This window comes from Stomoxys calcitrans, chromosome 3 (genome assembly GCF_963082655.1).
Source record: "Stomoxys calcitrans chromosome 3, idStoCalc2.1, whole genome shotgun sequence".
Lineage (NCBI taxonomy): Eukaryota > Metazoa > Arthropoda > Insecta > Diptera > Muscidae > Stomoxys > Stomoxys calcitrans.
In genome coordinates this window covers 147,865,190-147,882,894 of record NC_081554.1, presented here as the reverse complement: position 1 = coordinate 147,882,894, position 17,705 = coordinate 147,865,190, and positions in this window count along the sequence as shown.

The following is a 17,705-nucleotide window of genomic DNA, read 5'->3' as shown; positions in this document are numbered from 1 at the left end:
TATCTCTTTAACGGTACACAATGGCATGGTCAATTATACATGTTTTTATACCCACCACCCAATGACGGGGATAAATTCATTTTGTCATTGCGTTAGCACCACATCGAAAAATTTATTCCCGACCCTACAAAGTGTATATATTCGTTCTAGCCATGTCCCTGCATCCGTCCGCCTGTCTGTTGATATCACGCTACAGTCTTTAAGACTGAAGATATTGAACTGAAAGTTTGCACAGATTCTTGTCCACAGACAAGCTAAGTTTGAAGATGAAGTCTTGTTGTAGCCCCTGTATAGAACGATCTCCCCGTCTATGGTCTTAGTTTCAAACAAGTAAAAGCATGCTAAGTTCGGTCGGGCCGAATCTTGGGAATCCACCACCAAGGACTCTGCTAAACATTTATACAAAATAAATTTAGTTGAAGGGCATAATTTTATTCTACATACCAAACTTCTATCAAACCAACAAAAATTAAAGCTTCTAGGAAGCGAACAAGGATAATCTGAAGACCGGTTTACATGGGAGCAGTAGAAGGTTATAGACCGATTTGGACCGTACTTGATACAGTTGTTCGAAGTCGTAACGGGACACTACATGCAAAATTTCTGCCAAATCGGACAAATATTGCGGCTTTCAGGAGATCAAGAAGTCAAATCGGGAGGTCGGTCTTTATATGGGAGCTATATAAGGTTATGGACGGATTCGGACCGTATTAAGCAATGTTGTTGGAAGTCATAACAGAACACCACATGCAAAATTTCAGTCAATTCGGACGAAAATTGCGGCTTCCAGGAGCTCAAGAAGTAAAATCGGGAGATCGGTTTATTTGGAAGCTATACCAGTTTATAGATCGTTTCGCACCGCACTTAGAAATATTGTTGGAAGTCATAACAGAACATGCAGTGCAAAATTTCAGCTAAATCGGAAAAAATTGCGGCTTACAGGGGCTCAAGAAGTCAAATCGGGAAATTGGTTTATATGGGAGCTATATTTAAATCTGAACCGATGAGGCCCATTTAAAATCCCCAACGACCTACATCGATGCTAGGTATGTGCGCAAAATTTCAAACGGCTAGGTTTACGCGTTCGACCTCTATCGTGATTTCGACGGACGGACGGACATGGCTAGTTCGACTCAGAATGTCGAGACGATCAAGAATATTTATACTTTATGGGGCCTTAGACGAATATTTCGACGTGTTACAAACGGAATGGCTAGATAAGTATACCCGAGTATACTGATTGGTATTAGTCATTTTAATATCCGTTCCGAATATATTCTAATTTGGACTATGTTTGGAAATAGCTGTCATATACACCGATCTTCCGATTTAAGGTCTTGGGCCCATAAAAGTTACACATAGTTCACGATTTCAAAATTTGGCACAATAAGTTGAGTTAGAATCCGGACATCCGTGCCGAATATGGTTTCATATTTCCCATATAGACCAATCTTCCGATTTTAGGGCATTGGCGCAAAAAAATTGCATTTGTTACTCGATTTCGCTGAAATTTGCCACATACAGTTGCGTCAATATTTGTTGTGACTATGGTCTAAATCGGACAATATCTTAATATAGCCCTCATATACATATACATTGTGATCTTTGTTTTGCTCTTTGACGCTTGTGCCGAATGTTTTTTAGATCGGACCATTTGGATGTATCCCATTATAGACCGATCTCCCTGCTGAAGGTCTTTCTCACATGGTGGAACAATTTATTACCGCTTAAATTTGGTACAGTGACTCAAGTTAAACCCTAACACATCCTCCCCGAATATCGGATCTTCTTTGAATATAGCTGCCATATATATCGATCTCTCGATTTACGGTCTCGAACCCATGTAAGACCCATCAATTACCACACTTACCTGGAATTTGGAACAGTGAATTGTGGCGAGTATGGTTCTGAACAGATTATATTTCGATATAGCAATTACGGGTGCATATATGGTGCACATTTCACCGAATTTTGATGAAATGTTGTTTATACAAATAATCGAGAAGGTGCATACCCAAAGTTCGACCCGGCCAAACTTAATGCACTTTTATTTGTTTTATATCTCGTCAAGTTCTTTCTTGCTAAATGAAGCAAATTGGCTTATCAGATCAAAAGTTATAGCTCCTAGAAGGTTGGAGAAGTGGAAAGTGGTCAACTTGGTACCCAGTATTTCACCCTGTTTTAAAAAAAAAATACCAACAACCTAATTTTTTTGAAAGTCTCCAACCTCCTCTACAAATGTCTATACCATTTTGTACTTGGAATTGTAAATGAGCGAAATCGGTCCTTGTTTTGATATAGCTGCCATATAAACCGATCTGGGATCTTGACTTCTTGAGCCTCTAGAGGGCGCAATAGTTGTCCGATTTGACTGAAATTTTTCACGTGGTGATCTGGTATCATTTCCAACAACTGTGCTAAGTATGGTTCAAATCGGTTCATAACCAGATATAGCTGCCATATATAGACCGATCTTGGATCTTGATTCTTGAGCCGCTAGAGGAGGGAATTCTCATCCGATTTGGCTGAAATTTTGCGTCAGGTGTTTTGTTATTGTACCCTACACCATAGGATGGCGGTATACTAATTTCGTCACTCTGTTTGTAACTCCTTGAAATATTCGTCTAAGACCCCATAAAGTATACATATTCTTGATGGTCATGACATATAAGTCGAACTAGCCATGTCCGTCCGTCTGTCCATCCCTCTGTCTGTCGAAAGAACGCTAACTTTCGACGGAGTAAAGCCAGCTGCTTGAAATTTTCCACAAATACTTCTTATTAGTGTAGGTCGGTTGGGATTGTAAATGGGCTATATCGGTCCACGTTTTGATATAGCTGCCATATAAACCGATCTGGGATCTTGATTTCTTGAGCCGCTAGAGGGCACAATTCTTATCCGATTTGGCTGAAATTTTGCACGAGGTGTTCTATTATGACTTTCGACAACTGTGCTGAGTATACTTGAAATCGGTTCTTAACCTTATATAGCTGTCATATAAACCTCTCTGTGGTCTTGACTTCTTGAGCCACTAGAGGAGGCAATTATTATCCGATTTGGCAGAACTTTTGCATGAGCTGTTTTGTTATGACTTTCAAGAACTGTGCCAAGTATGAGTGAAATCGGTTCATAACCTGATATAGCTGTCATATAAATTGATCTGGCGCCTGACTTCATGAGCCTTTAGAGGACGCAAATCCTTTCCGATTTCGCTGAAATTTTGCATGACGTGTTTCGTTATGACTTCCAACACCTGTGCAAAATATGGTTTAAATCGGTCCATAACTTGATATAGCTGCCTTCTAAACCGATCTGGGATCTTGACTTCTTGAGACCCTATAGGGCGCAATTATAATCTGATTTGGGTCTAATTTTGTACAATGTCAAATATGGTCTGAATTTTCGGCAGTCCGACAACGACATGCATAATAAGGGCCAATATTTCACTGTAATCATTGAAAAAATATGACCAGGTCATACGCAACTAGTCCTTGTAAATAAATTATTAAAATTTTGATCTATGCTTCGTTGACAATAATGAATTACGAGTACATTTCTTTTGCTATTCAATTGACACAATATAAATGTGGTAAATAGTATTCTTTTTCATAAATGCATATAATTGAATTGTGCGGTCAGCTTTCGTTTTATTTCCATGCATTTATTGTTTATTATTGAAAACAATGTTAAATCAACAATTTGTCTCTTGACAAATTGTACAATGAATTAATGGCTTGGAAATATTTAATTGATTTTAATAGCATGATTTACATAAAATTACCCATTTATGTTGTAGCCGCTATTATATACCGGCCTAGAGGCAGGAAAGGGTAGCCAATAAAGCTTCTGGCAAGTACGAAGTTACTCCGTTGATAGCAAAGTGGCGGAGAGTGAGGAAGAGAAACAAAGTTTTGTGTGTTAGGTGACTTAATGTTAAAAGAAATGAGAGTACATGGGCAAGTATTTTATAGACTTATATCAGGAATTTCTTCTGGTCAGTCCAAATATAGACATTTAGCCATTCTAACCAGCCTGGAGGAGTTATTGGCAGCTCAAATACCACAAGGTTAAAAGTTAGTGCTCCGTTTTTACCTAGCATGAAACAAAACATCGGACTTTTACTTAAATTTAATTGGCTATGACAGAACATTTGTCCCATTACCCAACTTTGAATAGATTCAAAGGCTGCAGTTATTACTTCCGGTGACCGATTAATGATATCGATTGGAGTTGTTTACGTGAGTTGTCCTGTCTCGTGTGAATCACGCGTGAGTCACTTGAATCGTGAGTGAGATCGAAATCCAATCACGTGACTGTGCGTGACTGTGATTAAATTGAAACTTTTCATGCGTGATCGTGAGTGACTGAAATCATGCTCACAACACTAATCACGACTCACTAGAAAATCACGACTCATGAGACACTCACTACTCACGAGACACTCACGACTCACGAGAAAATATCGAAAGTATAAAAATAACGAAAAACTAAATTTTTTGCATGCTCTCAAATCATATGATATTTTATCGTACGAATCTGTCTGCAGATTAGAGGTGTGCACATGAACAGTTGTGTAACGCGTGGGCCAACTTTTTCATGAGTGAGATCCAACTCTAATCACGTGAGCGTGCGTAAACGTTATTGAATTAAAATCACGACACATGAGAAAATCATTGAATTTAGGATTTAATCTTTAACACAGTACATTCGATAGTATCTTGTATAAGCTCCTGCTGCTTTTTTGTTCTTCAGTCGGGTCACTGATACTTTGACTAGGAGGTAAACATTCTACACCATCATCATGGATTGGTTCTGCGGTATTGTTTTCAGAGTCATTGTCGAAAACTAGCAGCTAGAAAAAAGTACTTTCCATATCCTAAGCACATCATCTGTAAAAGTTACCACATTTTCTTCTTTGTCTCTGCAGGAAAATTTGCCTGAATAAAACCCATCGGTTTCATGTTTGGTTCTTTGGTAAAATTTCCAAACTTAATTCTGGCTGTACATCTCGATTCGCTCACACACACTATACATTTTCATTTCCCTTTTCCTTTCTGAGGAATAGACGTTTCTCATCTCTCCTTTTCTATCGATATCTCTCTTTTACTGATTGCAAAATTGCTCTGTATGCCGCATTTCGACACTCTTCGTCGTAGCATAGGCTTCTTAGGGGAGGCTAAGAAACCTATGCTGCGACTCCCAAGTACGAAATCCGTACGTGGGAGGTACCCAAGTACGGATTTCGCGGCATTTTCCATAAAGTAGGCAACGGTTTGCTATTGCGCAGTTATATCATCGGGGCAAGGAGTGCTTTCATCAACCAGTAGGGTCAGTCGAGTAGAGTATGCCGTTGGCACATGTTGTTTTTGCAGCTTTTCTCGCCACGTTCAAACGGATGCGAACCTCATAACAACTAAAAGATCCGGATCCTCGGATCGATCGTACACACTGGATGAAGGCTTTCAACCTTTTACAACGGCAGCTCATTACCGACGCATGGGTAGAAAAATACATATGAATAAAGCTGTCTCAAAAAAAAAAATCTATCTCGAGATAGGAAAGAGGTATCTTAATGAAGTTAAGGTTGCCTGTAATCAAACCAGCTAATCAAATTTTTCCCAAATTTTTTTTTTTTTTGGATCAAATTCGGCACGGACATTGAAAGATCTAATAAGCTAAAGTCATTGTTCAATTTTGTAGAATAAAATATTGGTCTTTTTGGTGGCTATATACAAATATAGACCTATCTGAACCATATACAACACGTATGTCAAAAAGCCTAAGTTAAGTCACTGTGTCAAATTTCAGCGAAACCGAATAATATATGCGCCTTTTCGGAGGACAAGACTTTAAATGGAGAGATCGGTCTATATGGCAGCTATTGTATATCGAAATCTATTCCGATCTGAGCCAAATTGAAGACGGATGTCGGAGAGTCCTTTTTATACCCTCCACCATAGGATGGGGTATACCAATTACGTCATTCTGTTTGTAACTTCTCGAAATATTCGTCTGAGACCCCATAAAGTATATATATTCTTGATCGTCATGTCATTTTAAGTCGATCTAGCCATGCCCGTCCGTCTGTCTGTCCCTCCGTCCGTCTGTCCGTCGAAAGCAGGTTAACTTTCAAGGAAGTAAAGGTAGCCGCTTGAAATTTTGCACAAGTACTTTTTATTAGTGTAGGTCGGTTGGTATTGTAAATGAGCCAAATCGGTCCAAGTTTTGATATAGCTGCCATATAAACCGATCTGGGATCTTGACTTCTTGGGCCTCAAGAGGGCGCAATTCTCGTCCGATTTGGCTGAAATTTTGTACAACGGCTTCTCTTATGATCTTCAACTACGTGTCTAATATGGTCTGAATCAATTAATAGCTTGATACAGCTCCCATATAAACCGATCTACCGATTTTACTTCTTGAGTCCCTACAAGGCGCAATTCTTATCCGAATGAACTGAAATATTACACAATGGCTTTTACAATGTTCAGCATTCATTTGTGATCCGAATCGGACTATAACTTGATATAGCTCCAATAGCATAACAGTTCTTATTCAATATTCTTTGTTTGCCTAAAAAAGAGATACCACGCATAGAACTCGACAAATGCGATTCATGGTGGAGGGTATATAAGATTCGGCCCGGCCGAACTTAGCACGCTCTTACTTGTTTACATATAAAGTGATATCAGCCAAAGAACTCAACAAATGCGATCCATGACGAAGGGTATATAGGATTCGGCCCGACTACACTTAGCACCCTTTTACTTGTTATACCCTCCACCATAAGATGGGGGGTATACTAATTTCGTCATTCTGTTTGTAACTACTCGAAATATTCGTCTGAGACCCCATAAAGTATATATATTCTTGATCGTCGTGACATTTTATGTCGATCTAGCCATGTCCGTCCGTCTGTCCGTCCGTCCGTCCGTCCGTCCGTCCGTCTGTCTGTCGAAAGCACGCTAACTTCCGAAGGAGTAAAGCTAGCCGCTTGAAATTTTGCACAAATACTTCTTATTAGTGTAGGTCGGTTGGTATTGTAAATGGGCCATATCGGTCCATGTTTTGATATAGCTGCCATATAAACCGATCTTGGGTCTTGACTTCTTGAGCTTCTAGCGTACGCAGTTCTTATCCGATCAGAATGAAATTTTGCACGACGTGTTTTGTTATGATATCCAACAACTGTGCCAAGTATGGTTCAAATCGGTCTATAACCTGATATAGCTGCCATATAAACCGATCTTGGGTCTTGACTTCTTGAGCCTCAAGGGGGCGCAAATCATATCCGAATGGAATGGAATTTCGCACGACGTCTTTTGTTATGATATCCAACAACTATGCCAAGTATGGTTTAAATCGGTCCATAACCTGATATAGCTGCCATATAAACCGATCTTGGGTCTTGACTTCTTGAGCCTCTAGAGGGCACAATTCTTATCCGATTTGAATGAATTTTTGCACGAAGTATTTCGTTATGATATCCAACAACTGTGCCAAGTATGGTTGAAATCGGTCCTTAACCTGATATAGCTGTGATATAAACAGATCTTGAGCTTCTAGAGGGCGCAATTCCTATCCGATTTGGCTGAAATTTTGCATGACGTATTTTATTTTTACTTTCAACAACTGTGTCAAATAAGGTTCAAATCGGTTCATAACCTGATATAGCTGTCATATAAACCGATCTGGGATCTTGACTTCTTGACCCCTAGAGGAAGCAATTATTATCCGATATGCCTGAAATTTTGTACGACGGATCCTCTCATGACCATCAACAAACGTCTTTATTATGGTCTGAATCGGTCTTTAGCCCGATACAGATCCCATATAAATCGTTCTCTCAATTTTACTTCGTGAGCCCCAATGGGCGCAATTCTTATACGAATTGGCTGAAATTTTACACAGGTCTCCAATATATAATTTAATTGTGGTCCGAACCGGACCATATCTTGATATCGTTTTAATAGCAGAGCAACTCTTTTCTTATATCCTTTTTTGCCTAAGAAGAGATACCGAGAAAAGAACTCGACAAATGCGATCCATGGTGGAGGGTATATAAGATTCGGCCCGGCCGAACTTAGCACGCTTTTACTTGTTTTATTTATGGCAGTAGTATCTTTCTTTCGTTTTCGTTCAAGTTTAGAAGGTTCCAATTGAATGCTAAGTATGAGTCATATAAGTCCAACCTTCGGTATGGCCCCCTTATAGACCATTCTCCCGATGTTTCCTACCTACCCGTCCTTCAAAATCATATTAAAATCAAGATAGAATTTGTATGAATGAAGGTATCCGCTTAAAATTTTGCAAGTTACTTTTTATTGATGTGGTTCGCTTCCTTCGGTTATTTCAGAAGGATTATATGGATTAAAATTTTGATAAAGCTCCCATATAAAATGGAGTTTCCGGTAGCCTTAAGTTTTGTTCGATTCCGTTCAATTTTGATATGTAAAGTAATTTTATAAACTTTTTTTTGTTAATAAAAATTTAATTTTTTTTACTTAGGGTTTCCATCTTTGGACTTTATGAGTCTCTAGAAGCCTTGACTTTCATCTGACTTGGTTGAGTTTTGTTATGTAAAGTATTTTTATTTACTTTATTTTTGCAAATAAAAATTTAGATTTTTCTCATGTCTTCCATTTTTGGACTTTTCCCGACTTGTAGTATAGAGTTTCCCGACTTATAGAATAGAGTTTCCCGACTTCATGCTGGCAAGCCTAGCTCCACCCGTCTGATCCAACTGGTTTGGAAAAGGGACTTCTTAACCAAATAACACATTGCCCACAATTTGCATAGTTTCGCAACTATTAAACTTTTCAAAACAATTCGAGGCATGACCTGAAATTAGTGTTTTGAGGAAACTTACAAATCTTTTGGCATATTGAGCTATTGTGATGCCAGTTAAGATTGGCCTTGCATGTTGCTTCCCACAAGTATACCCTTCCCACAAGTATACCTAAATATTTTAGAGTTGCAAATTGTTCAGCCTACAGCATTTGACGCCATACTATACGTGATTGAATATTCAGAGCTCTATTATTTTGTAATTTCCATATTGTGGCATTATTTTTCTACGAACACAGTTTTTACCAATTTCGTGAAAAATTTTTTTGTAATTTAGATGACAAACCTTGGAGTTTTTTTTTTTGTTTACAAATAGGTTGATTGATTGTCTTAAACACATAACATTTTCTGTTATTTCCACGTCATTTTTAATCTTTACGCTCCAAAGCCATTGGACAAATTTTGAATGAGCATGTCATGACTTTAGATTTAGAAATGGCAAGCGAACGGCAACCAAATTTCATTGTTTATAGTTTTGGACTGGCTCCAGCTACTCACTCAAGGTCAGCCATCAGTCAGTTCAATATTTCCCCTTCCAATAAAATGTGACGCAATTCGTCCATCTCATCCATTGTCAAAACTTCTCCATTGTATTAAGGCCATTGTGAATCTCTGAACTTGAATGAATGGCTTCCATCATGGGAAAAAGTTTTGATGGCAATAACAAAAACAAATCATTTAAATGGTCAAATGTTTTCCTGCTGTAAAGTTTTATTAACTTCTTCAAGGAAGAAATGAAAGTAATTTATAGCAAAAAATAAGAAGGATAGAAAAAAAGAGAAACGAACAAAAAATCTTTACAAATTTATCCATAGTAAGAAAAATTAAAACAAGTGTGAAGATAGCTTGTCGTAACCTACATTAGGTAATATGGACATTGCTTTTGGTACAACTATTTTTCCATAATATTTATATTATATGCCAGAAGACCTGGATGTTTGGTAATATGTCGTATGTTTATAATTTGACTCATTTCAGGACAGTCATATTGTTGTACAAAATCTCTACTATGACTCTTGGACATGATTTTGGACAGCGATATTTACATAAGACTTGCTTGACACTTCTGCAAAACAAGAAACAAATTTGCAATTAATGAGTTAGTGAAGCTACCAGCTTCACCAAGATATGGTCTGATTTAACGGCACTCAAGTGGATCCCCAGAGCATTGAAACACATTGCCCTGAGTACTTGGTGCTTGCCAACCAATTGGCCTGCTCTTCTACGCATACTGACCGCGTCTGTAGGATTTCATTTCTTCCCCCATCCGAAACCATATCGTCTTATCCTCGTACCTGAGGAGACTTTTAAGAGACACATCAGCAAGACCGCCGAGATTGGTCAAAATTCACTTCCCTATGATGGTACGCCTATGCTCTTGTGGAACCAGACATGAGTAGAGCAAATGTTTTATCGACTCATCCTCATCAGGACAGCTTCCGCAGCCATTAGTAGTATTCGTTCACCTTCCCGTTTCCAGGAATACAATCATGACCGTGAAGCCAAGTTAGTGCTTTTTTAAAAGTCTGGAATTTATTTGGAAATTTCAAACGAAACACTACGTACTTCGATCCCTGGTCTCTGCCTTAAAATCTGTACACTTATAAGGCAGTTTTTCCGACACACAGTGGGATTGAGTCGAAAAAAAAACTAGTAAAAAGTATGTCATTTAACAACAAATAGAGATAAGCTTTTCAAATTAAAAATGGTTAGAACTATGGTGTTATTGAGATAATATTAAGGCTCTAGGTGGTCCGGGTGCCTCTTAACAGGCCCATAACGTTGATTGCCTCTGCAATTTGAAAAATTGTTCGGGCTTCCAAATATTCATTTGTGGTCCGATTTTCAAAACTATATTTTTTGCTGGATAGTGTCCAAAAATCTCCACTGTGTGGTATACTATATTTCCAATAGTTTTGGGGATATTAGTCTTTTAATTTCCATTATAGATTATTTCATTCGAAGTTAGCATGGTATTTTGTAATTTGCGAAAGCACTTGCGTTTCGATTTTCATTTAGATGCATGATTTGGATTGGCGACAAAAAGTACCATGTCTTTGCTGCAGTATACGTCAGCATGCGATAGTTCAGTTAAAAATTACGCCATTTGGAAGTCAAGTCAAGAAAAATATTTTAAACAAGTAAAAGCGTGCTAAGTTCGGCCGGGCCGAATCCTATATACCCTCCACCATGGATCGCATTTGTCGAGTTCTTTTCCCGGCATCTCTTCTTAGACAAAAAAGGATATAAGAAAAGACTTGCTCTGCCATTAGAGCGATATCAATTAAATTATATGTTGGAGACCTGTATAAAATTTCAGCCAATTCGAATAAGAATTGCGCCCTTTGGGGGCTCAAGAATAAAATAGAGAGAACGATTTATATGGGATCTGTATCGGGCTATAGACCGATTCAGACCATAATAAACACGTTTGTTGATGGTCATGAGAGGATCCATCGTACAAAATTTCAGGCATATCGGATAATAATTGCGACCTCTAGGGGTCAAGAAGTCAAGATCCCAGATCGGTTTATATGGCAGCTATATCAGGTTATGAACCGATTTGAACCTTATTTGACACAGTTGTTGAAAGTAAAAAGAAAATACGTCACGCAAAATTTCAGCCAAATCGGACAGGAATTGCGCCCTCTAGAAGCTCAAGAAATCAAATCCCCAGATCTGTTTATATGACAGCTATATCAGGTTATGAACCGATTTGAACCATACTTGGCACAGTTGTTGGATATCATAACGAAATACTTCGTGCAAAAATTCATTCAAATCGGATAAGAATTGTGCCCTCTAGAGGGTCAAGAAGTCAAGACCCAAGATCGGTTTATATGACAGCTATATCAGGTTACGCACCGATTTGAACCATACTTGGCATAGTTGTTGGATATCATAACAAAACACGTCGTGAAAAATTTCATTCCGATCGGATTAGAATAGCGCACTATAGAGGCTCATGATGTCAAGACCCGAGATCGGTTTATATGGCAGCTATATCAAAACATGGACCGATATGGCCCATTTACAATACCAACCGACCTACACTAATAAGAAGTATTTGTGCAAAATTTCAAGCGGCTAGCTTTACTCCTTCGGAAGTTAGCGTGCTTTCGACAGACAGACGGACGGACGGACGGACAGACGGACAGACGGACGGACATGGCTAGATCGACATAAAATGTCGCGACGATCAAGAATATATATACTTTATGGGGTCTCAGACGAATATTTCGAGTAGTTACAAACAGAATGACGAAATTAGTATACCCCCGATCTTATGGTGGAGGGTATACAATTAATTCTTTATTGAAACAAGTAAAAGGGTGCTAAGTTCGACCGGGCCGAATCTTCGGAGCCCACCACCATAGATTCTGCTAAAAATTTATACAAAATACATTTAGCTGAAAGGCATAATTTCATTCTACATACTAAAATTCGGTCAAACCAACAAAAACTAAGGTTACTAGGAACCGAACAAGGATGATCGAGAGACTGGTTTACATGGAAGCTATATCATGTTATAGACTGATGTGGACCGTATTGGGCATATTTTTTGGAAGTCGTAATAGAACATCGCATGCAGCCAATTCGAACAAAACCTACATTTTCTTTTTTTTTTTTGGCAAATCGGACAAAAATTTACGCTTGTAAGGGCTCAAGAAGTCAAATCGGGAGATTGGTTTATATGGGAGCTATGTCAGGATATTGACTGATTCGGACTGAACTTGTCAATGTTGTGGGAAGTCTATATGCGAAGTTGCAGCCAAATCAGACTAAAATTGCGGCTTGTAAGTCAAATCGGGAGATCAGATTATACGGAAGCTATATCAGGTTACACACCGATTTGAAATTTCCAACGACCTCCATCAATATTAAGTATCTGTGCTAAATTTCAAGAGGATAGCTCTACGCGTTCGACCGCTACGGACGGACGGACATGGATAGACTCAGAACGTCGAGATGATCAAGAATATATATATATATATATATATATATCTTATTTGGTCTTTGAAGAATATTTCTTCTCTCTTCTATATTCGCACCGAAGATTGTGCGATTTTTGTTACAATAATAGATTTAGTCCATAATTACATTCCAACATGTGTCGTTATGAATTATATGTTTCAGGTGCCGAAAAATTTCAGAGACATCGAGCAAAAGATTTGCTTTTTATGGGATTAAGTCCTCAATTTTGTTGATCGATCTTTATTGTCTATGTCTTAATACGGTCCAATCTGGGCGGTATTTGGCGAGCATATTAAGGGATCTATTGCAGTTCCTAGTTTCAGCAAACTCGGGCAATATATGCGTCTGCTATGTACTTAACACCCTTAATTGGCAGATAGGTCTATATGGCAGCTATATCTAAATATTGTCCAATCGAACCCGTATTTGGCAAGACTGTCGAAAGACTAAGTACAACACACTGTTCAAAATTTGAGCGAAATCAGATAATAAATTAGCCTTCTGTGTGCTCCGATTTTTGCCGTTAAAGAACTTAAACTGCGTAAAAAATAACACGAGTCTGTGCCGAATTTCAGCACAATATTTTTGAGGTTTTAAAGGCTCCAGCTTGTTTTCAATTTACTACATCGTAAGATCATCGCACAGAGGGATGGGGAAACATTAAAATCTGCTATTTGTCGGCGAATGGAGAAAATCAGCAAGGGCAAGATTAATATTACCTTAATTATAGAGCCATGGACGATCCAAAACAAAGTTTTTGAACAGAACCGTATCAATTGTCAATTCTTGTTAGCACTGGAACTTGGTCTAAGACCTGCGTAATTTGTTATAAAAATGTAGATTGTTGACTTTTCCAACGTTCTATACAACAGTGTTGAGACAGGGAGACTGTGGAGCATACCTGACATCACTTTATCTGCCTTTCGATTCTCCGGCACCGCCACCCACGTCGAAGCTGCAACGGCTGGTGAGGAAGGCAAAACAGACAGGAAATGTGGTACTAATAGAGTGCGATTCTCTCTCTAGATCGACTCAAAACATGAAGACGATCAATAATATATACTTTGGGAATATTTCGAGGTGTTACAAACGGAATGAGTAGATAACAAGTAAAAGCGTGCTAAGTTCGGCCGGGCCGAATCTTATATACCCTCCACCATGGATCGCATTTGTCGAGTTCTTTTCCAGGCATCTCTTCTTAGGCAAAAAAAAGGATATAAGAAAAGATTTGTTCTGCTATTAGAGCGATATCAAGATATGGTCCGGTTTGGACCACAATTAAATTATATGTTGGAGACCTGTGTAAAATGTCAGCCAATTCGAATAAGAATTGTGCCCTTTAGGGGCTCAAGAAGTAAAATAGAGAGAGCGATTTATATGGGAACTGTATCGGGCAATAGACCGATTCAGACCATAATAAACACATTTGTTGATGGTCATGAGAGGATCCGTCGTACAAAATTTCAGGCATATCGGATAATAATTGCGACCTCTAGGGGTCAAGAAGTCAAGATCCCAGATCGGTTTATATGGCAGCTATATCAGGTTATGAACCGACTTGTACTTTATTTGACACAGTTGTTGAAAGTAAGTAATAAAATACGTCATGCAAAATTTCTGCCAAATCGGATAGGAATTGGGCCCTCTAGAAGCTCAAGAAGTCAAATCCCCAGATCTGTTTATATGACAGCTATATCAGGTTATGTACCGATTTGCACCATACTTCTCACAGCTGTTGGATATTATAACGAAATACTTCGTGCAAAATTTCAGCCAAATCGGATGGGAATTGGGTCTTCTAGAAGCCCAAAAAGTCAAGACCCAAGATCGGTTTATATGACAGCTATATCAGGTTATGAACCGATTTGAACCATACTTGGCATAGTTGTTGGATATCGTAATTAAATGCTTCGTGCAAAAATTTTTTCCAATCGGACAAGAATTGTGCCCTCTAGAGGCTCAAGAAGTCAAGACCCCAGATCGGTTTATATGACAGCTATATCAGGTTATACACCGATTGGAGCCATACTTGGCACAGTTGTTGGGTATCATAACAAAACACGTCGTGAAAAATTTCATTCCGATCGGATTAGAATAGCGCACTATAGAGGCTCATGATGTCAAGACCCGAGATCGGTTTATATGGCAGCTATATCAGGTTATGAACCGATTTGAAGTATACTTCGCACAGTTGTTGGGTATCATAACAAAAGACGTCGTGAAAAATTTCATTTCAATCGGATAAGAATAGCGCACTATAGAGGCTCAAGATGTCAAGACCCGAGATCGGTTTATATGGCAGCTATATCAAAACATGGACCAATGTAGCCCATTTACAATACCAACTGACCTACACTAATAAGAAGTATTTGTGCAAAATTTCAAGCGGCTAGTTTTACTCCTTTGGAAGTTAGCGTGCTTTCGATAGACAGACGGACGGACATGGCTAGATCGACATAAAATGTCGCGACGATCAAGAATATATATACTTTATGGGGTCTCAGACGAATATTTCGAGTAGTTACAAACAGAATGACGAAATTAGTATACCCCCGATCTTATGGTGGAGAGTATACAATTAATTCTTTATTGAAACAAGTAAAAGGGTGCTAAGTTCGACCGGGGCGAATCTTCGGAGCCCACCACCATAGATTCTGCTAAAAATTTATACAAAATACATTTAGCTGAAAGGCATAATTTCATTCTACATACTAAAATTCTGTCAAACCAACAAAAACTAAGGTTACTAGGAACCGAACAAGGATGATCGAGAGACTGGTTTACATGGAAGCTATATCATGTTATAGACTGATGTGGACCGTATTGGGCATATTTTTTGGGAGTCGTAATAGAACATCGCATGCAGCCAATTCGAACAAAACCTACATTTTCTTTTTTTTTTTGGCAAATCGGACAAAAATTGACGCTTGTAAGGGCTCAAGAAGTCAAATCGGGAGATTGGTTTATATGGGAGCTATACCAGGATATTGACTGATTCGGACCGAATTTGTCAATGTTGTGGGAAGTCTATATGCGAAGTTGCAGCCAAATCAGACTAAAATTGCGGCTTGTAAGTCAAATCGGGAGATCAGATTATACGGAAGCTATATCAGGTTATACACCGATTTGAAATTTCCAACGACCTCCATCAATATTAAGTATCTGTGCTAAATTTCAAGAGGATAGCTCTACGCGTTCGACCGCTACGGACGGACGGACATGGATATGGATAGACTCAGAACGTCGAGATGATCAAGAATATATATATATATATATATATATATATCTTATTTGGTCTTTGAAGAATATTTCTTCTCTCTTCTATATTCGCACCGAAGATTGTGCGATTTTTGTTACAATAATAGATTTAGTCCATAATTACATTCCAACATGTGTCGTTATGAATTATATGTTTCAGGTGCCGAAAAATTTCAGAGACATCGAGCAAAAGATTTGCTTTTTATGGGATTAAGTCCTCAATTTTGTTGATCGATCTTTATTGTCTATGTCTTAATACGGTCCAATCTGGGCGGTATTTGGCGAGCATATTAAGGGATCTATTGCAGTTCCTAGTTTCAGCAAACTCGGGCAATATATTCGTCTGCTATGTACTTAACACCCTTAATTGGCAGATAGGTCTATATGGCAGCTATATCTAAATATTGTCCAATCGAAACCGTATTTGGCAAGACTGTCGAAAGACTAAGTACAACACACTGTTCAAAATTTGAGCGAAATCAGATAATAAATTAGCCTTCTGTGTGCTCCGATTTTTGCCGTTAAAGAACTTAAACTGCGTAAAAAATAATACGAGTCTGTGCCGAATTTCAGCACAATATTTTTGAGGTTTTAAAGGCTCCAGCTTGTTTTCAATTTACTACATCGTTAGATCATCGCACAGAGGGATGGGGAAACATTAAAATCTGCTATTTGTCGGCGAATGGAGAAAATCAGCAAGGGCAAGATTAATATTGCCTTAATTATAGATCCATGGACGATCCAAAACAAAGTTTCTGAACAGAACCGTATCAATTGTCAATTCTTGTTGGCATTGGAACTTGGTCTAAGACCTGCATTATTTGTCATAAAAATGTAGATTGTTGATTTTTCCAACGTTCTATGCAACAGTGTTGAGACAGGGAGACTGTGGAGCATACCTGACATCACTTTATCTGCCTTTCGATTCTCCGGCACCGCCACCCACGTCGAAGCTGCAACGGCTGGTGAGGAAGGCAAAACAGACTGGAAATGTGGTACTAATAGGGTGCGATTCTCTCTCTAGATCGACTCAAAACGTGAAGACGATCAATAATATATATACCTTGGGAATATTTCGAGGTGTTACAAACGGAATGAGTAGATAAATATACACCCATCCCATAGTGGTGGGTATAAAAAGAGAAATCACGTGTATCTGCGCTTGGAAAGTTTACATCCAAAAGCGACCAAACAAGCAAGGGGAAATTCTCGCTTTGGGACATTTTTATACCCACCAACATAAGATGGAGTTTACTAATCTAGTCATTCCATTTGTAACACGTTGAAATATTCGTCTAAGACTCCAAAGTATATATATTCTTGATCGTCTCGACTTTCTGAGTCGATCTAGACATGTCCCTCCGTTTATCAGAAATCACGATAGCGGTCGAAAGCGTAAAGCTAGCCGCTTGAAATTTTGCACGTATACTTAGTATTGTTGTATGGCGTTGGTGATTGCTAATGGGCCATATCGGTGCAGATTATGATATTGCGTCATATAAACCGACCTTCCGGTTTGACTTCTTGAGCCTCTAGAAGCCGCAAAGTCCAAATCGGTCTTTAACCAGATATATTTATATAAAGCGATCACCCGATTAGACTTCTTGAATCCTTACAAGCTGCAA